The 27,167-nt window shown below is 55.2% G+C and overlaps 1 protein-coding gene across 1 annotated transcript in view; it reads right to left on the bottom strand.

Moving 5' to 3' along the window:
- The window catches only part of SYNE3 (spectrin repeat containing nuclear envelope family member 3), a 75,303-nt gene extending 52,837 nt beyond the window's left edge, over positions 1-22,466 (bottom strand). Inside the window, exon 1 of the mRNA XM_053927809.1 lies at positions 22,413-22,466. The gene's annotated coding sequence lies outside the window, so the exon portion shown is untranslated. The remainder of the gene's footprint in view (positions 1-22,412) is intronic.
- Between the last annotated feature and the right edge of the window lie 4,701 nt (positions 22,467-27,167).

The raw sequence follows: 27,167 nt of genomic DNA on the forward strand, positions 1-27,167 counted from the left end.
GTTTAACTTTACAGCCCTCCACGGTAGCTGAATGCAGACGCGGGAACAATGACCGGCTGCAGCCCATCCTAGAGGTCAGCACGGGCCACACCAAAGCCTCACAGACTGCGGGGCACACAACCCACCCTCTGTCCACGGGCCCGCAAGGGCCATCTGAGAACCCCTGCTCAGTAACAGGGTTGTAAGGGGCACTTTACAGTCCAGCCACAGAGGGGGCGGGCCAGGCACTGCTTCCACGACAAGTGCTCTGAGAGTGGCCTGCAGTCAGCTCTCCACCGCTGAGAAATGGCCTTTGGCAGTGGAAACCAGCTGCTCTCGGGCCCAGCAGCTTCCCATGTACCTTGACTATGAAACAGCGTTTCCAGTCACTCTGAAGTCAGCGACACCCAAGCTCTCCGTCAAAAGGCAGAGTCTGGAAGACATGGTTTCTACCCCGGAAATGCTGTCCTGGGCAACACACAGTCAGATGTACGTGTCTGGGAGGGGAGAAAAGGCATAGGACGGCCAGGAGAGAAGGGGGTGACACTGGGGGCCCCCAGTGTCGGGAAGGGGAGCAGAAAGCTAGGCTGGCCAGAAAGGAGAGGCAACCAAAGGGCAGAGCCCCCGCTCGAGGGCTCCCAGCATCCTGTTGTGAGGGTCCCGGTGGCTGCTGGTGGTGTGGGTGGTCAGCATCTGGGAGGCAGGGGCAGGTCAGAGAGCACTGGGCAGGACACAGGGAACCAGTCTGGGCCTGGGGGACCCTGAGTGCTTCGGACCAGAGGCGTTGTCGGGTGGGATGATCGAGGCACCGCCGGCCTCTGATTTGGAAACAAGGGCATGAGGTCGGTGTTGGGTGTTCGCACTGTGGGCCGTGGCCTGCCCCACGCATCGGCAGTGGCAGTGCCACCTGCACCCCCAAGTTCTGGTGCTGAGCGCTCCACCTGGCCCATGACAAGGCCTGTCTCAGGTCCTACTCCAGCCCCCAGACCCCTCCCTGAGATGATCTGGTCCAACGTGGTTGAGGCCTCCAGGACGTCAGCCCCCATTCCTGCACCGGCCCTCACACCTTCCTTCCCAGGAGACCCACAGCAGGGTCCATGACAGCGTGGCAGAGGCACAAGTCCCCGTGCCCCTCTCCAGGCCTCTCATCGGCCCGGGGAATTGGAGCCACGCGCCGGGCCTCGGCACCTCTCTCCGCCTTCTCTCCGGTGGCCATCCCAGAACCTATACACCCACCTGGACTCCTGGCCCCACCTCCGCAGCCTCTCCCACACGGAACCAGCGCATCCTCCCTGGACTGTCTGGGCCACAGCTCAAGGGAGCAGGCTGGACCACACACACCTCCCCACACTTCCCCTGTGGCTCCTGAACCCAAAGAACACGTGAACAGACCTTTTGAAAAGACGACTGTGGCTGCACAAGAATATATTCTCAGAACCCTCCCTCCCCAAGGAGGACCTTAGAAGTAGGGCTTTTAATGTTTCGCTGGGCTTTATCAGACGAAAACTTCAAAACTTCTCATAGAACTTGCGTTCTCCAGAGAAATCTTCCTCAGACCCCAGCTGGATAAACCCTGCCCTGGAGGATGAAGCCAGCGCTCCTGGGACCCTCGAGGACAGAGCCACCTGATCCTGCAGCCCCAGCTTGCCAGGGTGCTCCTGGTCCCCACGCACCAGCTGCACCGTGCTGCCGGTGTGTCTAGAAGCTTGGGTGTGGGTGCTGCCTCCCCTGCTCCCTTCTGCCTGCCAAGTCCTTCCCCACCGCGCCCCTCCACACCTCCTTCCAGAGACGCTTCCCTGTTCCCCTTTCCAGATTCGGTTCCCAGCCCCTCAGAGGGGGAACCTCCCCTGTTCCCCACCACGAACAGAAACCACCACTGTCACTCGAGACTGGTCTGCATTTCGGGGAGGTTTTCACATGAGCGAGCTGAGACAGGATGGACCTTTTATGGTCTGGCCCCCACTGGGCGTGATCACTGGGCGACTCGGCCATGCCGTTGCCTGTCTCAGTCACTGGCGGACGGACAGCGTGGAGCTGTTACAAATGAAGCTGCTCAGAGCACTCGTGTGGTCACATGCTTCCACTTCTCTTGCAGAAACCCTAGGAGCGGAGTGGCTGGCCCGGCTGTAGGGTATGTTCGCACTTTCAGCAAACTGCCAGACTGCTTTCCCAGTGGTCACGCCACTTTACATTCCCACCGGCAGTGTGGAGCTCCAGTTCCCGCACGTTCTCCTGGGGTCAGTCTTTTTACATGACCTCAGCCCTTTTAATCTCAGCCCTTGGGCAGCGGGCGATGATGTCTCGTTGTGGCTCTGCTTTGCAGCAGTCCGCTGGACTCCTGTGTGGGTACTTCAGGACCCCCTTCCCAGGCTTCCAGGCTCTGCGCCAAGCACTGCCCAGGCTCCTCCCACTTTAAGGCTATTGGTGTGCTCAGCTCCTACCGGTAGGCTGGAGGCTAAGGGAATGAGGAGCTGAGTGACAGGGAGACACAAGGCGACAGGAACCTGCTCCAATTCCAAGGGCACTGCCATGGGACTCCTTGGACAGGCGGTTCTCTGAGGATAAAACCAGGCACCCTGCACCAACAGCCAAGAGCCTGTATGAATGGAGTCTCTCTCTCTTTCTTTCTCTCTCTCTCTCTCCCTCTCTCTCTCTCCCTCCTATTGGGGGGCGGGCCTCTCTGAGCTCCTAAAGAGCACTTGCTGTTAGCAAGGGAACCGCACTGCCTAGGAGCCCTGCTCTGCCAAACGCACAGGGCTGTAATGATCACCTTCTGCTCTGGCAACTTAAAAGCAATCCTGCCATGTTGCCATGTAGCAACATGAAAGGGCCGCGGGCTGTAATAACCAACAGTGGGGTGCATAGCATGCGAGACTAAATGCTACATTGTTCCCACCTACAATTCCAACTTTATAGTGCTTTGGAAACAAATGTCCCCCAAGGTAGGTGCTATTATTAACCCCGTTTTATAGCTAAGGAAGCAAAGCACAGAGATGCGAAATAACTTTCCAAAGCATGCAGAACAGGGATTACAACTCGGGCAGTCTGGTCCAGAGGCTTCCCCTAGAGCAGAGCACCACACCTGCAGACAGGCAGTCAGCATGTCAGAGCCTGCGGAGGAGCTAAAGGAGCAAGTCAGGTGACTGCTGGAGAGATCTCCCCATGGCTGCGCCCCAGGGCTCAGCCTGACAGTCTTCAGGTACTGCCATGAGCGAGTGCTGACATTCCAGCCAGTGGTCACGTGGGGCTCTATCTGCACAGCTGTGTTTTGCCCTCCACCCACCCGCACCTGCAGCCCTCGGTGCACTGAGCCAACCAGCCCGCCCCGTGTGACTGCTGCTGGTGTGTTTGTCTTCCCATTAGACCGTCCTCCCCAGGGCAGAGGCCGTGTCCCCTCGGCTGTGTACACTATGGTCCGGAGCCCAGCTGGCATGGAGGATACCGATGATGCTGCTCACTATGAGTACAACACCAACATCCTTCGAGAGGCAGGGCTGCCTCTCGCCAGCCCGGCCAGGCCAGGGGGCTGCCAGGACTGCCCCCAGCTTGGAGACTGGCTGCGGGGCAAGGCCTCACAGGATGCTGGGACACCCCGAGGAGCCCATGAAAGTTTCTGCAGACACCTCGCTGAGCTGAGTCTCAGCATGTCGCAGCTGGACCACTTCCTAGGAATGCTTTCATCTCGCTGTGCCATTTCATAGGTGGGGAGAAGGAGGCTCAGAGAGGAAAGAGACCCTCCCAAGATCTCGTAGCGGCTCAGCACCAGACCTGAGGCCAGGACTCATCTTGGTGTAAAGACACCCAGCACCTCTGACAGGGAGCACGCCCTTTCTTCAAATGACCCCAGATAAAGAAACACTCTGCTCGCTGACCTACAGACGACGAATCTTCCACAAGGGTGCCAAGATAGGGAAATGGGAACAGAGCAGTCTTTTCCACAAACGGCGCTGGACGGCAGGCTATCCACATGCAGAAGAAGGAAGGTGGACCCCTACCTCCAGCCAAATACGAAAATTAACTCGACACAGATCAAAAGGAAAAGCTCAGAGCAAAACCCATAAAACTCCTAGAAGAAGACACGGGCCTAAACCTTCCTGACCTTGAGTTAGGTGATGATTTCTTAGATGTGATGCCAGAAGCCCAAGCAACCGAAGAAGCAATAGAGACAAGGGACGTCATCAAATTCAAAACTTTTGTGTTCCTAAGGACACAAGAAAGTGAGAAGATGACCCATAGAATGGGAGAATATTTTTGCAAATCATATAACTAATAAAGATTTTGTATCTAGAAAGACAAATAACCCAAAGATAAAACGAGCAAACAGCCTGAACAGACATTTCTTCAGCGTACACACAAATGGCCAGTAGGCACATGGAAAGATGCTCAATGTCACTGGCCTTCAGGGAAATGCAAATGAAAACTAAAAGGAGGTGCCACTCTACACCCATTAGGGCGGCTAGAGTAAACAGGCAGAGATAACAAACGACTGGTGAAGATGGGGAGAAATAGAAACCCTCACATCCTGCTGGTGACAGAGCTCATGGTCTGCGTGACTCTGGATGCGGTTGCTATGGAGACACACGCCCAAAGCTCTTGGCACCCAGCGAATGGAGCAGTGGTGTTGATCAGGGGTTCCAGGGAGGGGCTCCCAGAGGAGGGGACACCCTGGTTGAGAGGTGAAGGATGAGAAGTGGGAAAGGGCATGACAAGTGGATGGACCTGGACTGGCATGTGCAACAGCTGGGAGGTGGGAAAGTGCAAGGCCAAGTTCAGAGAATTGTCAAAGGGAGCCAGAAGGAAGCAGTGATGGAGAGGCAGGCTGGGGGGCCTGAGCAGCATGGAATTCAAAGGGGTGGCCAGACTTCGTGGACAATAGGGAGCCACTGAGGGTCTGGGAGCAAGGGAGTGGCATGCTCTGGTGGCCCATAAGCAGCCGGGCAGCATCTGATCAACCTGGAAACAACAGCAGGCTCCTTGCAACACGATACCTTAGGTCACAAGCAAGGAAATGCCTTGTAAAGTGCCATTTGTCCCTAAGTCATCCTTCTTAGTGAAAACTTCAAAAAAAAAGGGCCAGGAGGTCAAATCAAAGGATCTTTTCTCAACAACTGAGTGGACGTGCAAACATCTGGCGAGCTGTGCAGCTGCGGCCTCCATCCTCCGGGGTGTCTGCCCTTGAACTCGTCCTCAGGGGCCCTTTTCCAGCAGACACCCAGCCAGCACCATGGCCAACGCTCTTTGGTGGGTAACAAGTGTCCCACCTGCTCCTTCCCTGTCCCCACCGCAGGCTCGTCTGACCTGGATGGGTATCAAGGTCACTGTGGGTCTGGATCTTTGGATGCCAAAGGAGACTTCTATGGGTTGGGAAAAATGTCACCAAAAGCTCATACATGTGAGGCCACCTGCTATGGGCCAGACACTGGGCAGATGCTGTGCATCCCCGACCTGCCAACCACCAAGGCAGACGTGACTGCACCACCTTCCAGGTGGGGAAACTGAGGCTCAGAGTGGCCAACTCTCCCGCCCAGGTCACACAGCTACTGAGGCGCAGAGTCGGGCTCCTGTGCCATGCTGCAACGTGGCCAGCGAGATGAGGAAGTAAGTCAGGAAGGCAAAAGGGGGGGAAGGTTCCTTTTTGAGTCAGAACAGGATTTCCCATCACACATCCAACTGACTGCAGACGCAGGCGAGGTGGGGGGTGAATCCCCACGGCTCCTACTGACAAGGAGCCCGGCCCGGGACCAGCCCCTCCGCAGTGAGTGTGCCAGAGATGGGGACGAGCCCGAGAGGCATGTGTGGCTCGGAGTTACTGCTGACGGGCCTGGCAGCACCTCCCTCCTAGGTCTCTTTGGGGTAGGGCTCAGAATGAATCAGGCCCCACAGGGAAACCCCCACTCTCTCCTACTGGGTCTCAACCTGAGACCTTCTAGAATCCACCAGGTCACAAACGTCCCGTGGGCAGTGCTCATGAAATCCACTTTTGGAAACATATGTGTGGACCAGGGATTTAAACCTGCTTCCTCTGCCAAGGTGCACATGACCCTGGACAGGCATGAGGTCTCCACGCGCCCCTGAAACCTGTGTGTTTGTCTCCTGGGAAGCCCATAGCTCTCGTCAGCTCCCCAAAGGCCCCCTGACTGAGGGAAGACTAAACACAAGCTTGCTGCTGGCACCCCACAGTGTGACTCATTGACATTTCTCATTGTGAATGACCCAGGATATTCCAAGGGGCGATGTCACAAAATTTCCTTAGCTGTTTCCATTTTGCTGGACCGTGCGTAACATTTTTATTGTTGTTTTCTCAGTCCAGCTAGAATGCTGGCAAATGTGTCATCATTTCTAACAGCCCAAATGGTACTGTCTGACCAGGAGCTGCGTGTTCTCTTCGGTATCAGCAGTCGGCCTTCTTTTCAGGGCCGCTTTCCACAAAGAAACAAAGTTTGTGGTCATGTGGCCCTGGCTGCCTGGCTTGTGCCCCAGAAGACCAGAGAATTAAGCAGATCTGGGTGATGGGGGCAGATGGGGGAGGCTGGGGGAGGCCAGAAGGCAGGGCAGGGCTCACTCTCAGTGAGTCACTGCCTGGACCACCCCGCCCCCCTGCCCTCACCAAGAGTCACAAAGGCCTGCCCCTTCTGGGACCTGCCCCAGAGCTGCTGGGACTTGGGAGCCAGCCTGCTGAGCAGACGCACAGCTGACTCTGCCGCTGAAGGTCGGTGCGGCAGCCCCGCGGATTTAACTCCTCTGACTTGACCTTCTCATCTGCGAAATGGGGTCACGCTCACATGAACTTTTTACCGCTGCCCTGAGTGCTGAGTTACATTGGTACAGTGTTTGGAATGGGCCTTATTCAAGTGTTTTAAATAAATACTGAACTTGCAAATGTGACAGCTCTGAGAGAAAAACGAAGATGTGACGTAGCAGTCCAGCAAAAAGGCAACGGTTAAGAGAAGCTTGTGCCATCCATTCCGCGGAATATTCTGGGACACTGACAATGAGAAGTGTGCGAACACTGGGGACGAATCCTGTGGCTAAGGGGAGAAAATACAGAAAGCGTGTTGGCACGCTCTGTGCGCACCAGGCTGGGGGTGGGCACACTACTTCTGCAAAGGATCAGAGAGCGAGCGCTTTAGGGTTTGCAAGCCATACGGTCTCTGTCACAACTACCCACACCGGCAGTTGTCATGTGAAAACAGAGGCGATATGTAAATGAGCAGCATGGCTGAGCGCCAAGGACTTTATTTATAAAAACACGCAGCATTTGGCCAGTGGGCTGTAGTTTGCCAACCCTGGCTGTGCAAATTACACAGAAACTGTCAAAAAAAAAACCCATGAGGGTCAAAAAGAATTTGGAAAAAGAGTTCTCTTAGAGCAATGGAGTCACACAGACATTTTTAAATTTTCAACTTCCTTAAGGGGGTTGTAACAGGTTTTTAAAAATTAAAGGACTTTAATATTACCTACATTCTAATAACAAATTTAAAAATTTCACAAACCTATTAGATTTTTAAAATACGTTCAAGTAGCCCTGGCTCATGCAGCTCAGCGGGTTGAGTGCCAGACTGAGAAGCAAAGGGTTGTTCACTCCAGTTCGATTCCCAGTCAGGGCACGTGCCTGGGTTGCAGGGCAGGTCCCCAGCAGGGGCCGTGTGAGGGGCAACCACACACCGATGTTTCTCTCCCTCAGTTTCTCCCTTCTCCTCTCTCTAAAAATAAGTAAATAAAATCTTTAAAAAACACACAAAGTAAGTTAAAGTATAATCAGTATTAATAAAACCCAGCATTCATATTCTGCCGTACAGAAAAAGTAGAGGCCCCAAAGTGTGGGCAATCTGGGACTGAATCTGGTTTCTCCAATGACTAGCTGTGCAACCTTGCAAAAGTTTACCAACCTCTCTGTTCTTCGTTTTCCTTGTTTGTAAAGTGAGGATAGCAATGGTCCAACAAGCACGCAAAGGCCTGGCACTGAGCCTGGGGCATAGTGGGCCCTCCAAGCAAAGAAGCCGCGTCTCAGACCCATCGGGCCCCTGTGGGCCGGATCCCGCCAGTGCTGGCTCATGTCATTGCTGGGAACAAGGCAGACTGGAAAACCCGGCATGCTTTACTTCCCAGCTGAGAAAAATGCCCTTGGACGGCTTTCAGATTTGGTTTCTAAAATGACACAGAACGATTTGAACCTTGCTTTTCAATTAGTGAAATACACTCCAGCAGTGGGAAGAACAGCCCAAGGAAGACAGGGTTCACCCCACATGGGAATTCTCAAAGGGAGTGAGCCCTCGTGGCTGGACTCCCCGAACTCCTGGGGAGACCCACGCCCATCCCGAGGCCTAGGCACCAGGGTTCTCCAACTCCCAGGAAACCTGCCAGTCTTGCAAGAGGGAGAGGAACCAAAATCCTCTCTTTTTGGTGGAAAGAGGCATTTAAGGAGTCAGGGTTAAGAGCCTTCCTGATTTAAATCCTCCAGTGCTCCACAGTCCCCACCAAGCAAGTCCTCAGTGCTTAGCAGGACAGTTGAAGTCCTCCTTCATCTATCTCTGCAACATCACCTCCTACCCTTTCCCACCTTCTCTCCCTGCAGCAGGAGCTCCCTAGGGTCCGCGCCTCCCCTGTGCTCTTCTTTGCCTGGCTTCATTCACCATCAATCTGGCATCACTGCCTCCAGGAAGTCCTTCAGGATTTTTCAGGGGGTAGCCCCTGGGAACTAACATACCAGGTATCAGGCATTGTGTTAGGTATTCACACACATCAACTAATTGAGGTCTCCAGCCACCGTTAAGTAGGAATGATTGTTTTCTTTATATAGATTTTAAAAAATCAAAATTCTGAGAGGGTAAGTAAACTGCCTGAGGTCACACTGCAAGTAGCCCATCCCCGTTTTGCTGGAGTGGGAGGTGCTGTCGTCCCCCGAGCTGTTTGTCTAAAAGAGTCCGTCCTCTGCATCACTGACCCCTGCTTTATATCCATGTATCTGGAAGCCTTACACACCCCTGAGACCTTCCCTCCAGAGACTTTCACTTCCCTAGAGTCCAAGGTCGCTTGTTAACAGGCTGTGCTGATTAGAATTAGCATATGCCTGGTGCTGCCAGGGCTTGGAGACGCCAGGTTTACAATGTGGCAGCCTGCACCAAGCAGTGGGGAGGAGCCGTCCCCTGGGGCTCCAGGGAGTGGCCCCAGTGCTTTGGCCCTGCAACCAAGGCTGCCTCCTCCCCCCTGGAGGGGCTGCGTCTGGGGCTGAGCTGCCCGTCCGTGCCCGTGGACAGTACTCCACTGTTGTGTGTGGCGCTTGGAAGCTGCCCAAGCACTGCCACCCTCAGGCTCCCCCTTGGCCTTCCCCCTGACACCCCCTGCCAGAGCCAGTAGGGAGCTGAATCCCTTTCCCACTGGGGGACCTGGGGCTCCCCGGTCTCAGCAACAGCTCCTTAGTAGAGCCCATGTCCCTTACTGTGGCTGCCCCAGAGTGGTCACCCACCCGGGCGGCAGAGATGCGATGGTCAGCATGGGAGCCTGTTCTTTGTACTCCTGGCCTGGGGGGACGTCCCACACCAGGCACAAAACACACTGGGCTTTCTAAAATGTGTTTTCTCCACCTCGCACACAATGCTGGCTTTGATGGGTTTCCTTGAAGGGACATGCTGCACTGTGAAAGGCAGAGGCCGCATCCCTGAGGACACCACACTCGAGTAGGGCGCCCCCCCCCCAGGAAAGGCGTGTTCTTCCAGCACCCACAGGAGGGGTGCCCGAGCCATCTCCCCTCTGTGTGTGGGGGGGGCAGCCCCCGCCCTTGGCCTGCCAGCCACGGAACCCCTGCCTCCCCTTTTGCATCCTCTTCAGAGCACAGGAGACCTTTTGAAAAGGTCTTGCTTCTTTTTCACTTTCTTGTTGCATTTAGATGATTCTAGATTCTTCTAGAACATAAGTTCCCTCAGAGCAATGACTTTGCCAGTCATGCTCACTGCTCCCATCCTGCTGTCCAGAGCACAGCAGATCCTTGACAAGGAGTCGGCCAGTGAATGAATGACTGAATCTCTGCTCTGTGTGCTCATCCACTCCCTCAAGGACCTTTAGGAGGACTCCAGGTGCCGAGTGCAGCAGAGAAAACCCTGAGCTGGAGACCTTCCTTCAGGAGGTGTGGGGGGAGAGGGAGAGATGAACAAAGAAGCCCTACGAGGGAGTCGAGTGCAGTCCAGCTCACAGGGACATGCAGGGGTGAGAGCCCTCTGCTTGTGTTGAGGGATAGTCAAGGGAAGAGTCGCATTGGAGGTGGCCAAGGGAGGGAAGGGCACGCAAGAGAAGGAACAGCATGTGCAAAGCAGTGCGGCATCAGTGAGCATGTGAGTCACTGGCTCCAGCGTGGAGATGAAGGTGGAGGCCCCGCACCCTCGCTCAGTCCTCCAACAGCATTTATGAGATGCTCCGTGCTCCAGGGTGGCTGGGGCTGGCCCAAGGACAGCTGGTTTCTGCCTCGGGGTGCTCACAGATTCGGGGGGGCAGCCCAGCAGGTGACTCTTTGGGCCCAGGGCCTCTGGGGGGAAGTGGGGCAGTCGGGTCTGAGGGAGCATCAAGGCTCCGTGAATAGCTGACCCCCATTCCACGGTCCACCCAGGACCCCGGTTGCCCAGTGCCACAGTCAGAGCGGCGTGACTGGCTAATCTCGGCTGACTGACTCGTGCTGGTCTGCCCAGGACTTTCCTGATTTCCTCCCTCCGGTTTCCTCCTCTCTTTGCCTCTAGACCGGTAATACTTGAGGGAGGAATGAACTAATTAACTCCAGGTTCGAGTTTAACCAGCAGACACAGACTGAGACCGGATTCAGAACTACACCTTCAAGAACCGAAATGGCAACAACGGTGGCTTGCTCGAATCAGCAAGGCCCCCCCTCCCCCCCAGAGTGGGCTTCTAGAACAAGGGCACAAGCCACCTAGGAAGTTACAGGAAAGGCAAGTTCCAGTGTCCGTGGGAAAGCTTTACTGGCCCGTGGCCACGCCCATCGATTACACAGTGTCCTTGGCTGCTCGCTGCGAACGACGAGGATCAGAAAAACTGCGGCGCAGCTTGTGCGGCCCGTAAAGCCAAGAGTAGGTACTCTCTGTCCCTTTACGGAAAAACTTGCTGACCTCTGCTCCAGAAGCTCCAGGGACCCAAGGCCACGGTCAGCTCAAGGGACATACTCACCCCAACCCCACCTATCAGCGATCCAGAAGATTCCAGACTACTCGCTTAGCAGATACCGTATTTTGCCGTGTACAATGCGCACTTCCCCCCAAATGTTTGACAGAAAAATAAGGGTGCATGCTATACATGGGTAGTACTAATTCCGTATCTATATAATGTTCTTGATTCTTTAATTTATGCTTATGTGTTAAAAGTGTAGCTCTGGAAAGCAATAACAATACCTGTATGCAAAATAATACCCGGAGTTATGATAATCGGTTTCGTTTCTAAATATAAATAAATAAGAAATTGAACTAAAAAATTAAAACGGAAGACTTTTTTTCCCTGAAAGTTTGGGTCCAAAATGTGGGTGCACATTATACACAGCAAAATACAGTAGCACACAATCCCTGAGATATGGAATGGGCTGAGCAGGCAGGTTTCCAATGCTGGCAGCTGTGTCTCCCTTGGGATTGCCCGCCAGAGTTTTCCTTACAGACACCTAGGTGGCATTTGCCACTGAACTGAGGTCTTCCCTGAGCTGCCAAGTCCCACCCTCCCCGGCGGGGCCGTGGTGTGAATCCCAACTGGAAAGACGCGTCCAGCTAAAAGACAACAGGAGCCTCCCAGTCACTCAGAAAGCTGGCAGGTGGGCCCGCTCTCTGGTGATGGCAGGTCGGTGTCAGCAGACACAAGCTGAAAAAGGCAGCTGGGGCCAGGCAGGGTCTGTTTGCCTCCAATTCTGTTTCTGTTTCCCTTCTGGAGAGTGTAAGATCTGTGGGAGGAGGAGGGGACCCTTTTGGACCTGAGACGTCAACACGCTGGGCCAGCTCTGCGGGACGCTGCCCTGGGCAGCGGGCTCCTTTCTTCCCCCTGTGGTTTGCCCACGTGCCGGTGGGGGAACCTGTGGATGCTGAGATCCTGGTACCTTTGCATTCCCTGGCTTTATGCAGCAGTGTTTCCAGAAAAATGGCCCTGAACACTGGGCAGGGAGCCTCCTCTGATCTGACGGGGGGTTGGAGGCAGGCGAGCGCATTGCAACAGAGAGAGCCAGCTGGACTGTCCACAGGCAGTGGTGGGGTGGGGGTCACTGAATAAAGCAAAACTGGGAAATCTTGGTTATGCACAGCCACGTGGAACCTGCCAGCCCCGGTTCTCCCCTGGGTTCCAGGGCTGGTGTAAAAAGTCCCGGGTTACTTGTCCATTGTGTTAGGCAGCCCAGGGTGAGTGGCCCTGGGGCCCATCAGGATGCCAGGCCTGCAGGGACCCCGAGAGGTTGCCGCATTCCAGGTGCTCACACACCTGGCCCCTTGTGTGTCGCCGCATCCACGCTATTGGCCACGTGTGCAGACACCTGCACTGTTACTTTTTCTCCTCAGTTTTATTTGCCCATTTAAACTTAAATTTATTTTAAAAGAAAGCCTTTTATCTTTGCCTGATGTAGAAAAGCAGGGCAGAGCTCAACTGCCGTGTCTAGAACATCGTGAGGCCCCCGGGTGCTACTGCCGGCAGAGGCCTGCAGGGTCAAAGGTGCGAAGTGGTGGAGAGCTGCCAGAATGAGGTCAGCACCACACGGGCACGTTCTCCAGACAAAGTCCAGTTCCTCAGCCACCCCTGGGCAGCAGTCCCTGGGGGGCTTAGAAAACTGCAGGTAAGCAGCCCAGGTGCTGGCAATTCACCTGCCCGCCTCAGGGGAAGCCCAGGTGATTATGAGAACATCACACAATCAGAAGGATTAAGAGAAAAGTCAAAAGGACATTGGAGAAGAAGTTGCAAAGGGAGTTACTGTTCCTCTTGTCTTGACCTTGAGCTTGTGCCACCACATTCATCCTACCAGTTACTAGCAGCCCGGGTCTGAACTCAGAGGTGTGACCCACTTGTAATTATGGCCTGCACTAGGTGGAGAAGGACCCCGCCCCTCAGCTCTGGGGGCAAGACAAAAGGGCCCGGTGCAGTGACAGGGAAGAAGAAGCTGGCATTAGCCATTAGGGATGACTGGGGCCTTGGGAGGGAAATGAGTGATCAAGGTGTGTGGCCCACACCTTGTACCCCAAACAGGAGTCCTCCAAAGGGGACAGGCCTGGCTGGGGTGACTCTGGCCCCTCACACCCTGGACTGCCAGAGTGCTGGCCTCTGCCAAGCACACCTGTGCCAAGGCTGACTCACTCACAGCTGTGCCAGATTCAGCCACTGGGCATGCAGGGGGCAGAGGCAGGCAGAAGTGCTGAGAGCTCCAAGTGACCCACATTGTCACCAAAGTCACTTCCGCAGCTAGGGTGCCTCGGGAAAGCGGGGAGTGCTCAGAGAAGCTGGGGATGGAGGAGCCAGAACTTCTGGGAGCAAACACCCACTTGGAGCTGGGAACTAACTCCTTGTGGGTCCGTGATCACATCTGCTCCTCAGAGTGACTCTGCAGGGAAGGTGAGACCAGCCCCACTGAACAGGTAAGGTGGCCAGGACCAACAGCACAGTGCAGGTGGCAGAACCAGGGTCCCCGCCTGCACCTGTATGATCCCACCATCCAAGGCTGCTGGCCTAACCCAGGAGCAGTGAGGAACTCAGCCAGACTACACGGTCTCAGTGTCCTTTGCACAGGAAGACAGGTGGCACTGTGCTCTGTGAGCTAACCTAAAAATACCAGTGACCCCTGGGCTCCAGGCGGGCTTGCAGTGTGCACGCTCACAGCTGGCTGTGGAGTGCAGCACAGGCTCCCCCTGCCCCCCACCTTACAGAGAAGAGGGTCAAGGCCCAGAGAAACTGTGGCTCAGTGGGCTGGGCATCATCCTACAAACCAAAGGGTCACGGGTTCGATTCCCAGTCAGGGCACATGCCTGGATTGCAGGTCAGGTCCCCCGTAGGGGGCATGTGAGAGGCACCCAAACAATTGATTTTTTTTTTCTTGCATATCAATATTTCTTTCCCTCTCTTCCTTCCTCCCTCCCCATCTCTCTAAAAATAAATAAATAAAAGCTCAAAAAAACTAACAAACAAAAAGCTGTGCTCTCTGACAAAACTAAAGAGAGTTTCCTGGGGCCCCTCCAGCCTCCTGAGCTTCCCTCTTTCCCAGTCATCAGCCCCCAGGATGGGACAGTCTGTTTTAAGCACCCTCCAGCCCCACCTGACTCCTCCCACTGCTGGGCAGGGCCCCGCCTCTGGGTTCTCCTTCCTGTTGTCTCAGTCCCTGTCAGCACCATGAAGGAATGTGGTCACCCAAAGCCGAGGCCAGGGGCTTCTGGGACAGAAGAGCCCAGGACCCAACCACAAGCATGTGCCTCTCTGGCTCCCAAACCAAAGTCGGCACGGGCTAGGAGCTGTGTGACTAACCCCAGTGCTTCCTGTAGGGGACACAGGAGGAACTCACGGGGCCACCCCCTCACCGCCTCTAAGGAGCACATTGAGAAGAGCCTGCCCCAGGGACACTGGGCACCACCCCCACCCCTGGGCATTCAGATGGTTTCACCCAGAAGGAAGTGGGGGCAAGAGATACCACAAGATGGAATTTTTTTTAAATCTGTTTTCTACAATTATTTCTGAGCAAAGTTGAGTTTGAAACCAGCAAACAGATAAACAGGCAAATGAAACGGACGAGGCGCAATCGCCACCTGGTCCTGGAATTTAGGAATTTAGGAAGGAATTTAACCTGGCAACCCTGCTTGGCTGCCGTCTAGCCTGCCATAGCCGGCTGATGGTCACCGAGTCCTCCTAGTTAGTGAGCTTGTGAGCCAGCCACAGGAGGACAGGGCTCCTCGGGACCAAGTGAGAAAAGGGTGTGGACAGAATGGGGTGTTCCAGGCTAGGCCCAGCTCTGCAAAACCAGTGGCATTCCTGGACCCATGTGATGCTGGCCACACAGAAAAGATTTCCTTTGAGAAATGGCCTTTGGGGGTTGCAAGGAAAGAACCAGATGCCTGGCAAGGAGGCTGTGTTCTAGTCTGACTCACCATGCCCTGCCCTGTGCACACCCGGCACAGAAAGGTCAGTGCAGGCTGGCATTACCTGTACGAGCTCGGGGGTCCCGGGATCTGAGTTCACTCTCCGACTCCGCTGCTGAGTAGCTGAGGGCAGGTTATTCAAGCTCTCTGCCCAATAGGAGTATGGGAGCGCACCTCACTGCGTAACTGGGAGAATCCAGGCAGAAACGCAGGGAGCTCTTAGAGTGATGCTGGCGTTTGTAAATGCCGGGCAGACACCAGCCTTGTGACAAACCGGGCAAGGGGTCGTAGCTGGCACCCCATCCACCCTTCCCATTTATACGGTCATTCACTTGTTCATTCATTCATTCTTTCATTCCATAAGGATGCGCTGAGTAGCCTCTATGGCCAGGCTGTGGGGACAGACTTTTTCTTCTGCCCCCATGGAGCTCATGTTCTAGTACAGGAGACAGATGATAAACTCAACTGCAAACAAATAAGATAACTTCAGGGAGTGCTAGGCAGACAATAGGATAGGGTGTAGTGGCAGGGGCGGGGCAGGGCGGGGGCAGCTGTGTGGGCAGGAAGGTCCCTGGAGGCTGTGACTGGGAGCTAAGATATGGGTGAAGAGAAGGATGAGCTTTGGGAAGGCCTGGCAGGGGCTGGGGGGGTCTCTTTTGGCAGAGGGGAGAGCGAGGAGGAAGACCCCACCAGAGTGGGAAAAGCAGGAGGAGGTGCTCAGGAAAGAGAGCACACGTCAGACAGAGTCCCTGAGAGGCCAAGAGACATGTTCCCAGTTGCAGAGCCAACCCTGGAGAGCCCCAGAAAATGGACCATTCTCCTGGAGGCCACCACAGGAGATGACGTGCGTCACCCCCTCTCTTCCCAGCCTCTGGAGCCCACCTCTCTCCTCTGCATCCTGGGAGTGGCTAGGATCAGCTCTGTCCACTCCCTTCAGGGGTGGGGTGAGCACCAGCAATCCTAAAGTTTGTAAAATCCTATTTTAAAGTATAAAGCCTTTTAATTAAACAATAGCCATGATGATGATGTAACCACCTCCCTCCGGCTGGGATGTGAGAAGGCATCATCCAGTATCTCCGCCCTCAAGGTCACGGTCTAGTGGGGAATCAGACAGGAACACTGAGTGGTAAATATCCCGTGTGCAGTGCTGTGGCAGCGGCTGAGGGAGGCTTCTAGGAGGAGGCGCCGTGAAGCCGGGTGTTGGTGCGAGGAGCAGCAAGGACAATGGTGGAGGTAACAGCTGGCACTCGGGTGTGGAGGTGGCAAACAAAGATCAGGATGAGTTTGAGGCCTGGGGATGGGGAAGTGGGAGGCAGCCCAGGTGGCGGAGAGACACGGGGGCAGGCAGGAGCTTGGACTTGATCCTCAGAGGGAGGGGGAGCCGGACAGGGAGCAAGTTGCCTGTGGTAAGTGGCCTGGCCCCTGCTGGGGTGCTGGGCATATAGCACCTACTTCCAGGCTGTGGTTCCTGGACTAGAGAAGATCCAGATTTCAAGGTACCTTAGAGATGGAATTTCAACCTCCCCTTTTAAAGGGCAGGAAACAGGGACTGGCCCAGGTGAAGGTCAAAGGTGGCTATGAAATTGCGAGCTCCTCCCATCGCCACAGAGGGGCCAAGCTCTCTGAAACAACAAGGAAAGAGGCTACCCCAGTGAGTCAGCCTGCCGTACTATTTCAGCAAATGTCGCTTGGGAGCAGCTCGGCCCTTTGTAGATCTCCAACAACACGCTTGGCTTAATTAGCGCTTAACCGGCAACGGCGGGTCCCCCCATTCCATCCAGGCCCTGGTGCTGCCCAAGTGGGTCTGACCCTGAAGATCAGCCTCCCCATGTCCACCGTGTCCATCCCTATACCCTGAATGCCGAGGACACAGACTTTTAGGGAGGTGGCTCTAAGGGAAGAGATACTGGCCCAGGGACCAGAGGGCACAGTGTCAAACCCCAGATGGGCCCAGAGGCGCCTGAGAGACTGAGGCCGGTCACTTCTGCTTGTGGAGACTCAGTTTCCCCTCAGGCCCAGCTATAGGCTCAGGCGGGATGGCCTTGCAGGCCCCGGCTGGTTCTGGCCTTCCTCCCCTCCATGGCAGCTGCCACTTCTAAGCACTTCTTGAACCCCGCACACACAGCTGCCCCGGGCGCGGGCAGGGCAGCTTCTGTCTCCTAGTGTCTGAAAGCTCCCTGCTTGCGGAAAGTTCTCGCCCACTGGGCTCTCATGTAAGCCCGGCCCTATGGGGGTGTCGCCTGCCCCATCAGACAGATGCTCTGTGACTGGCCCCGGGCACAGAGCAGGGCTGGGACCTGGCCCTGGGGCTCTGCTGCCCTGGTGAGCATGCATGCAGGGGGCAAAGGTTGCCACTGTGCCCGCCTTGCATCAGCAAAGCTACCTCCTGAGGCATCAGTCCTGGGACTGCTGCCCTCTGCCCTGTGCAGGCACCTCTGCAGAGGGAGGGCCCGAAGAACAGTTCTGATCTGGGTAAAGAGATGGTGGCCGGGAACCCCATCGAACCCAGAAGGCACCAGGGACCCAAAAGGGATGGACTCCCCGCTCCATCCTTGGCACACCGCTGCCCGTGTCACAGAGCAAGCTCAGTCAGGAGGGATGCGTCGCACTTGGAGCCATCAGGCTGAAGGGTCTTCTACAATCTGACAGCTGGGAAGACGCCACCCTAGCACCCTCAACATCAGCATGTCCCCGTGGCCCGCCAGGCTGGGCTGAGTTGCAGCTTCTGGGGAGTGAGGCAGGTGTTCCAGCAGAGCTCACTTAAAACGGTTTCTCATCTGTCAGTTCCCCCGGGTGAAAGTCCTGCTGCAGACTTGCCTGCTGTGTGATTTGGGGCAAGGGGTTTAACCTCTCTGAACCTGTCTCCCCACCTGAAAAACGGGCATAACCACCTCCATGGCACTGAGTCGCTTTGGTGACTTATAAATGTACCGAGCCCACCCAGCAAAGAGCAGGGGGAGTGCCAGCCCCTGTCCCCAGGGTCCCGGCGAAGGAAAGGAGACTCTAGGCCCTGCATATAGAGTTCCTTTCATGATGCTCCTGCTCATGAACATTCTGGAAGTGTGCAGTCATCACAGGTGGTAGCCCTCTCCTGACCATTTAAAGTTAAAGTGATCACATTGGTTTAATCTTAGGTATCTCACCCGTTTCCCTGCCCGTCCTGAGCAGGGAGCCGTGGCCCTCATCACAGGAGTGGCATGGTGTGTCCTCATAAGACTCACCAGGTGTGGCAACCCAGAAGGAACTGTCTTCCCTACTTACAGGCCTCATGTTGTCCTTGGCCTGGGTACTTCCCTTGCCATAAAACCATCAGATTGGGCCAGGAACCGTGGCCTGAGGTTCCTCCCAGCTCAGACATGCCAGAATGTTCTGATTCAGAAGCATAAATCACTAGGCTAGGACTTAAAGAAAATCCTGTTGAGAATCTGAGCTCCCGGGTGTTAATATCTTCGTGTGTATGACTTCGGGAGAGGGAGGTCACGGTACTTGTCCCGGATGAAAAACTGTGTGTCTGTCAGACAACAGGGTTTGTCTCTTTGAGTTTTTAAGTCCAGCCGGATTAATGTCTCAATCTGTGGGCAGAGTCTGATTTTCTGAGAGAGCTTTGTGAACATGTTCCATATCATCTTTTAATTTTATTTGTAAAATTTGGTATACATATATAATGGAATATATACAATTTTATATACATTATATATAGTGAAATATATATAATGTTTATAAACATTGTATGTAATGGCATATATACGATTTTTCTAAACATTATATATAATGGAATATAAAAAATGCTCATACATTGTATATAATGGAATATATAATGTTTATGAACATTGTATATAATGTGTATATATATATTTTTTCTACTTGTAAATGATGAAGCATAAGGATATTTTAAGACAAGACCCATGAGCCCACCACTCAAAGAAACACAGCGCAGCGGAGCCCTCCAGCGTGGACCAGGCTTCCCACTGATCCCGATCCCCGCCTCCCACCGCCCACCAAAGACACCACCCCGATCTTGCATTGCCATTCACTTGCCCTTTTAAAAAACCTGCTTAAATTTGTGAAACAGGATCTATGTGTAGAGCTGTGCATACAACGCAGGTGTACTCATAAATAATTGCAAGGTGAATTCCTTAGTAACCACCCCCCGTGACACTGCCAACTCCAGCCTCCTCCCCCCTGCCAGGTGATACTGGACTTTTAAGGCAGCCCCCTTCCGTGTTCTGCCATCATTTCACTCCGCATGTATGTACCACTACACAACTCATCACTAGCGTACTGAGCTTCATCATTTCCTCAGCAGCTCTCTGCCTCGTCTTTCCAAGCATTTCGGAGATGCTGGGACTCCCTTCCCCAGTCTGCAGCCTGGAGATCCAGGCGAGAGGCGCGGGCTGCACCACGTCACAGCTGTTACAACTCCACTGGGAGGATTAGGAACAATAAAGACCACGATGACGACACCTGGCCATGGCGTGTCCCTGCCATGCCAGGCATCCTGCTGAGAGCTGTCCCCAATTGTCTCATTTCTCCTCTCAACAACACACAGGGGGCGTTGGGGGCTCTTATCTCTGTTGCAGAGATGACAAAATCAAGGCTCCAGCCGCCAGGACTGCCACCACCTGCTCCTGAGCTGCTCACCCCCAGGAGCATCATCCCCAGGTCCAAACACAAAGATCCGCAGGGGCTGTGTCAGGTGGTGGGGCAGGGGGAGTCAGCAGACACTTCCCTGACTTCCCTCTGCTCCGCCCAGGGACGCCCTCTTGGTGACTCTTGGCTACTTTCAGGTAACTCTTGGTAACTCTTGGTTACAGAGGGGCGGGGTGGGGGGGATGTTTGGAATCCGTGTTTTCCAGCAAATGTCAATGTGGTGATGATGCCCGGGATCCTGCCTGGTCAATACTGCCCTTGCATCCTGTGGGGCAGCCTGTGTGGGGTAAGGAAGGGCCCCAGAGCTCTGATCCCGCCTGCCCCACTCCTGCCTCTGCATGGCTCTCCTCACCGTTAAGGGGCCTGCCATGGCAGCCCTGCCTGCCTGCTGTCAGAATCACGGAGACAGAGACAGGAAATGCTGCGAAAGAGCCCACAGCCACGAGGAGCCCTCCTCAGGGCCCCTCGGATGTCTCTGCCTGGGTCAAGGATCCACTTCCTGTGCTGGAAGGCCTCTGAGGGCAGTGATTCCCCTGCTCGCCATCAGACAGGCACGGGAACATCATGGCCCATCAGGAAAGGGCTAAGCCAAAGGCAAAGGAACTCAGATGTCCCAGCCTGAGTCCGGGCTGCATCACCCCAGACTTAACAACGGCCTGCAGGTGCTGTCTGACACCATCCACAAGCTGTCCCACAAGCTGTCGGTGGGCCGTGTGGTCTAAGGCACCCAGCATCCTACACTGCAGAGGCCACAGTTATCCCCTCTCCTGGGGAAGGAAACTGAAGCTCCGAAAGTTAAAGGGATGTCCCCGGGGTCATGCAGCTGGGAAGGGCTCCGACAGGACTGCACCTAGGTACTCTGCCTTAGCCACCCCCACCCGACAGTTGTGGACTAGGGAGGCCCTGTGCCCTCTGGGCTCCCAGGGGCTCCCAGGGACCCTGGAGGTTGCCTCCCCAGAGGGGAGGTGGCCCTGCAGCCGAGCCAGGCTGTCCCAGAAGCCCCTGTCCTGCGTTTCGGCCTGACAAGGTGGAGGGACTGCCCAGGCACGGTAAGTCCACAGCTTTGGGACCACATGCAAAACACCTGGGCTTGGGAGTTGTTCCCATGGAGACAGAAGGTGCTCTCACTCACCTGAAGGTGCCAGCTGGGCCTGGGGCCAACCAGCCTGCACCCTGAGGCAGAAACCTGAACTCAGTCTCACCACTCCCCTCCCCTTGGGGTCACCAGGAAATCCCCGGACTTCCCGTTAGGACCCCCGGCAAGATAGGAGTTCCTGAAGTAAGCCTTCCCGGCCCGCTCCCCACCCCAGCTGCCCTGCGAGGGGCCCCTCTGGTGGAAAACAACGCTCAGCTCCTGGGCCGCAGGCTTGGCACAACTGTGGCTGCTGGCCTGCCCCGGGCGGTCCTGCCTGAGGAATGTGCAAACCCACACGTGTCAGAGAGCCCTGCTGGGGCACGGTTACAGGAAACAGAGCAAAACAGCCTGTTGGCACCAGCGCCCCTCTGCCTTCCAGCTCCTGACCCCTGGGGCCTGCCGGTTGGCCCAGCTGTGCAGGAGGCAGGGCTCAGCCCTTCAGGAATCAGGGTTGGTTCTTGGCTGTGTGGCTCTGGGCAAATCACTCCCTCTCTCTGGGCCTGTTTCCTCTCTTCCCAGTGGTTGAGGAAGGTTGTCCCGCCAAGTCTAGAAGGACAGGGATTTGTGTGGCTCGCTCCCTTTTCTGGGAGGACAGTCACTTTCCCCCACTGTCTCATTCCGGTGGGATGGGGCATGTCCCCTGGCCATGTGGGCACCAGACCCCTCTCCACTGGCAGCCCTAATTAGTGCCTGAAGAAGTTAACCCTTCAGAGGTGAAAGAGACCAGGAACCTGGGAGACGGTACCAAGGCAGCCCTGGGCTGGAGCTTCAGGGCCAAAGGGATAAAATAATAACATTCATTGTCACCCCACCCCAGATGGAGCCGCCTGCCTTAGAGTTTTGGAGCAGAAATCCGCAGGGCTGCGGGTGGCACCCACTGCTCCTGGGCTGACCACTGGGCCACGTCCGGCAGATCCACTGTTTGGAGTCTGGATGGGAAGGCCCTGCGTGGAGTCGGCATCCACATGGGGGCTCCTTCAGGCCGCACGGGGGAAATCTTTGCCTCACTACCCTGTCCTTTAGAGCTGTGGCTTGGGGCTCAGAGAGGGTGAGCGGCTTGCCCAAAGCTGCACAGCCAGGAGGGGTCTGAAGGAAACAGCGCCTGCGGGATTTGACGCTCCCTCCCGACGTGGGGCGCTGGGCTAGCTCGTGGTCGCCAGGAGCGGGGATCTCTGCCCGCGCTTACTGCCCACGGGAGCCCGAGGTGACAGGTCCGCTTCCCCCTGCAGAGGCAGAGCTACGACGGGAGGCGGCGCCTAGCCCGCCGCGGACGCGCTGCCCAGGGTTTCGGGCTTTTTCTTGGGGGCCAAACCCCCAGCGCTGGGGAGCGGAAGGGCTCTGGAACTTCGCAGGCGGCAGGGAACGGCTGGGTTTAAACTAAAAATACCCGCCCGCCGGCAGCTGTCATGGCAGGGCCCCCGCCCCCGCCCCCGCGCCGGGCACGCTTCCCCGGGTCCCCTCGACTTTCGCGGACCCTAATTCCTGGGAGACGTGTCAGGGCAGGGCCAGGAGCTGAGGCCCCGACCTCACCGGCCCCCCGCCCGGCCCCCCGGCCGCGCACCACTTACCCGGCCCAGGGCGTGCTGGAGCGGGGCGCCGCGGGCAGTTCGCGCGGAGCCACCCTCCGCCCCCTGCGTACTGGGCGGCTCCGGAGCGGGGCGGGGGAAGGGGCGGGGCAGGGGCGGGGCCCGCACTCCGGCCCCCGCCCCGCCCCGTCGGCTAGAGGACCGGATGCGGGAGCTGCCCAGGGGCACCCCACGGGGCCGGGCGGGCGAGGACGCGCCGGACTCCGGGCGCTCGGCGGAGGCCTGGGGCGCGGGCCCTGCCCAGCGGGCGCTCTGTAGCAGAACCCCCAGGCGGAGGGACGCGGGGGGCTGCTCCCCACCCAACCCCCCGTCCCGCGCCCAGGGCTGCGGTCTCCAGTCCCCCCCCACCCCCCACGCAGCTCCCGCCCCGCACCTGCCTCCGCCCGAGTCTCATCCTCGGGGTGGCGCGAAGCTGCCTCCCTCCCGGGGAAATTTGAATCTGGGGAATGAGTTCCTCTGGGCGTCCAGACTTGGGCAGAAGGCTGGGGGTCTGGCGGGATCGCCCGCTCACAGCCCAGGTCGGGGCAAAGGCAGGGGCACCCCTCCCGGAGGCGCGGATCCAAGAAGGAAGTGACACCTCGCGCTCGGTCAGCCTGACAGCGAGGGAGCCCCACCCGGCCCCTCCGACCCCACAGTCCCCGGAGCCACCACACGTGGTATCTCTGGGCCCCAGGCTCGGGTGGGAGTGCCCCGGATGCCGAGAAACGGGGGCGACTGGGAATGAGCCACGAAGAATGCGAATCCCACGCCTCACCCGAACCTCCCACAAACCTAAGCCCCGGTAAAGTGCCCTCCTCGCTGCCCAGCTCCCCCTCCCCCGCCAGACACACCCTCCCGCCGGTCCTCTAGCTGATCCCGCGACTCCGACTACACCACCCCCTTAACCTCGCCGCAGAAGGACTCTAAACCTTATCTGGGCCTCGGCGCTCCCAGCGCTTTCGAGCCCTTTGAACCGTCCTCTGCCCCAGCCCTGGTCTTTGTCCCGGTGATTACAGGTTCGCACAACTGGTTCCGCCTCCTTTAGACGAGGTGACGGCCGCTAAGGAGGAGTACAGCTTTGTAGAATGAAGTACCAGGTGGACTGGTCTTCACGATTCAGGTGTGGCTACGCCCACTTGGACGATGGGCAGAAGGAGGCTGGGCTTGGGGAGTGAAGTCACTGGCCCGTATCTAATGCTTCCCAGAGGGTGTGTTCCTCTTTCATTTCTTAGGGAGGTCGCAGGCCCTTTATCAAGCAAGGTGTGTGGATTAAATCCGAGTAGAAATCAGCGTCCGAAAGGAAAGATTAAACTGTAGAACAGACGGTGTGTGTGTGTCCTTTCCACACCGGAGAAAAGTAGGCAGAGCCCGGAGTCATCACCTGGTAGACCTCGTTCGAGTTAAAACGCCAGTGTCTGCCAGACCTCCGAATTAATTACCCATTTATTAAGTTATAATTGTTCTGAGGCTCATTTGCAATGTACGCAAAGGGCCTCTCCCATTCTTGCCCTTGACCGGTTCTAGGTTTGGTGCAGTGGGGAGGAAAGAGCTCAAGGTCTGCTGCCAGACTGCTGGAGTTTGCAACTCTGAGCTCATTACTCACACTTGGTTTCCTTTCTGTTAAATGGGTGTGAATATAGGAACCTGTCCTGAATGGTTTTGTGCTGGGTATTGTGAGCTGTTCTGGGTACAGTGTGATTTCTACAGTTTCTGGCATACAGCCAGCTATTCAGACTCTCATCAAACATTTCCTGAGCACCTACTGTGTGCTAGTCCTTGGGAATATGGAGAAGAATGCAGCACAGACTGTCTTCCCCAGGGAGGTCCCAGTGCAATGAGCCTGTGTCCAAGGGACTGGAACCTGAACAGGGTGGCACCAGTGCAGAGAGACAAACTGTCCCTCTCGCTGTTCCCACAGCCGCGAGCATCAGTGTCAGAGCTGAGAGACCCGAATTCCAGGCCCAGCCCCATTTCTTAACTGTGTGGGCCTTAGCAAGCCGTGTGACCTCTTAGAACCTTGGTTTTCTCATCTGTTCAAGAGGGATACCAGTAGTAGTTCATGGATGAGAATAATGGGATAAAGTTATTTTATAAACCACAGAATAGTGTGCAGGTATTGCTAGCTTTATTGCTATTGTTATCATCTTTGGTTTTACAAAGATGGAAGCTTTTCAGAACATTCTCCCATTGTTTTTCTTAAGCTTGACCTGAAAACCAGACTTGGTTTTTATCAATTACATGGCCACCTTTTGTCACTGCAAAACAGTTCATACAGAAGGGAAAAGTAGCTGAGGAAGCAACACAGGAGAACGTGGTTGGGGTCGGGGAGGGAGAGCAGGGCGTGGTTGGCAGCCAGGAAGACCAGAAAGACTTCAATTCGGCATCAGCATTCCTTGCTGTCAGAAAAAGGAGTGGAAAGGAAAACTTATCTGGAAGAAAATTCTGGCAAAGGAGGTGGGGAGCCCCTCTGTGTCATCTGTGGAATTGAGCACAGGAAACCCCACCCCAAGGCCTCCCTTTCAGAAGTGGCCCAGAGAGGGAACCACAAGAAGGCCCTAAAATTATGCCATTCGGAAATTCTGACTCATCTGGCGGTGGGAGCTGTTTGTGCAACGTGCAAAAGGTCTCCCAAAAAGCAGAATTTTTACTCTGCTTTCCCTACATCTTTTCCCTGCAGCCAGCGTCTCCACCACTCACAGGGAAGCAGGGGCCAATTTAATAAGCCAGGGAAATTATTCTGGTCTGTTTCACATTTGTAGTTGGTTAGCTAGCTTCAGCAGCGATTCGGTAGAAATCTTATTTTGTAAACCTGATTTTAGTTGTATGTGTGCTCAGTCTCCACAGGAAGTTCAGAACAAAAGCTGGATTGCCTCTACTGGAATCCAACATCTTGTTGTACGAAGGCAAGAGGGCAACACGGAGGGACCCTGCCCAGAATCCCAGGGTGGTGATTGGTGTTCTGGAAAATTATGTTCCCATTTCTCTGTCCTAGACTGGCTTCCCCCTTAGTGATGAAACAAATTAGTGCCGTTGGCTAACCGGAAATGAAAATCTCACCCTGGGCTGGCCATTTCTGGGGCGCCCCATCAGAGAAACCCTAATCTGAGCTGGAGAGCTGGTTCTAGCCCTGGCTCTCTGCTCTTGGCTTTCCTCCCTCCCTCCTTCCCTCCTTCCCTCCCTCCCTCCTCCCCTTCCTCCCACCCTTCCTCTTTTTCTCTCATTCTTTCTTGCCAGCTCTCCAAGTGTTAGTCTGTCCTTTCCCACTCAGGTCCTACAATGGGCTTCAAGGATGAGCCCACGCACCTGCCTGGTTCGTGAACTTCTCTGGATCGGTGGCCCTCTGCACCAGCAGTGGCCGCCCACCCAGTGACTGAGCAGGGGCACCCCTGCTGGACAGCAATGAGTCATCTCAAGAACTAAGCTTGGGAACCAGAGTAATTCAGGAGAGTCCTCTAGATACGCTGATAATGCTGAAGTGTGTCCGAAGCACAGGACTGGGTCCTGGGTGTCAGGTTCTAGGTCATGTTAATACCGTTCATTAGCTGTAAGCCTCTGAGTTCCTGAATTTGTGAAGTGAGCCAATCAGAAAAGATTGCCTCTGCCCCGCCCAGCGTGGCTCAGTGGGCTGGGCATCATCCCCCAAAGTGAAAGTTCGCCCATTTGATTCCCGGTCAGGGGCAGGCCTGGGTTCTGGGTTCGATCCCCACCAGATATCTCTCTCCCATTCTCCATCCCATCCCCTCTTTCTAAAAATAAATAATTAAATTTTTTAAAAGAGAGAAGAAAAGATCACCTCTAAGTTTTTGTACTTCTCCCAATTGAAAAGACAATGTGAATCTTAATGTATTAGGACCAGCGACTGTCAACCCTTTTCATCTCATGGCACACGTAAACTAATCACTAACATTCTGCGGCATGCCAAAAATATATTTTTTGCCAATCTGACAAAAATAGGTACAATTTGTATTCATTCATACTGGATGGCTATTTGTTGGCTGTTGTCATTTTTTTTTAATTTGACAATCTAAGGGAAAAGAGGTCAGTGCCCCTGAATAAATGGTCAGGTGCAGCGTGCTTTAAAAATTCCTGCAGCGCAATGGTTGAAAATCCCTGTTAATAGACAATACCGTCATTTAATATGACTGAACAATGCTATTATTAAAGCTCCAAGGAATAAGTACAACGAACTCAAAAATGTTCAAGTACAATCGACACACTTTGTGTCTAAGAAGTAAAACCCTCTAAAAGAGGTCTGCCATCTTTCCCCATGAGTGGGCAACCCCCTCCACTCTCTCTGCTTCTGTTGGGAACACCTTAAGTGGTTTTGTTTAAAATAAACACTTGACTTTGAGGTCACTGTGGACTCTGCAGTGGTAATAAATGACACAGAGAGACCCCCTGCACCTTTTACCCAGTTTTCTCCAGTGGCAACATGTTGCACAACCACGGATACAATGTCACAAGGAGGATACTGACGCCGACACCAGCGGGTACAGAGCATGTCCACCTCCACAGACCGCTCGGGCTGCCCCTCCTCTGCCCTCATCTCCTCCTTCAGCCCTGGCCACCGTTAACCTGTCCTCATTTCTGTACTCCTGCCATTTCAAGACGCTTGTGCCATTGGAATCATGAAGTATGTCACTCGAAGGTGACAGAATCCCCCCCAGCTTGTCCCCTCCAGCATAATTCACTGGAGACGCCACCAGGTTGTTCTGTGTGCCAGGAGCTCATGCCTCGTGCTGCTGAGGTGTGTCCACA

The sequence above is a fragment of the Desmodus rotundus genome, chromosome 7 (assembly GCF_022682495.2).
Source record: "Desmodus rotundus isolate HL8 chromosome 7, HLdesRot8A.1, whole genome shotgun sequence".
Lineage (NCBI taxonomy): Eukaryota > Metazoa > Chordata > Mammalia > Chiroptera > Phyllostomidae > Desmodus > Desmodus rotundus.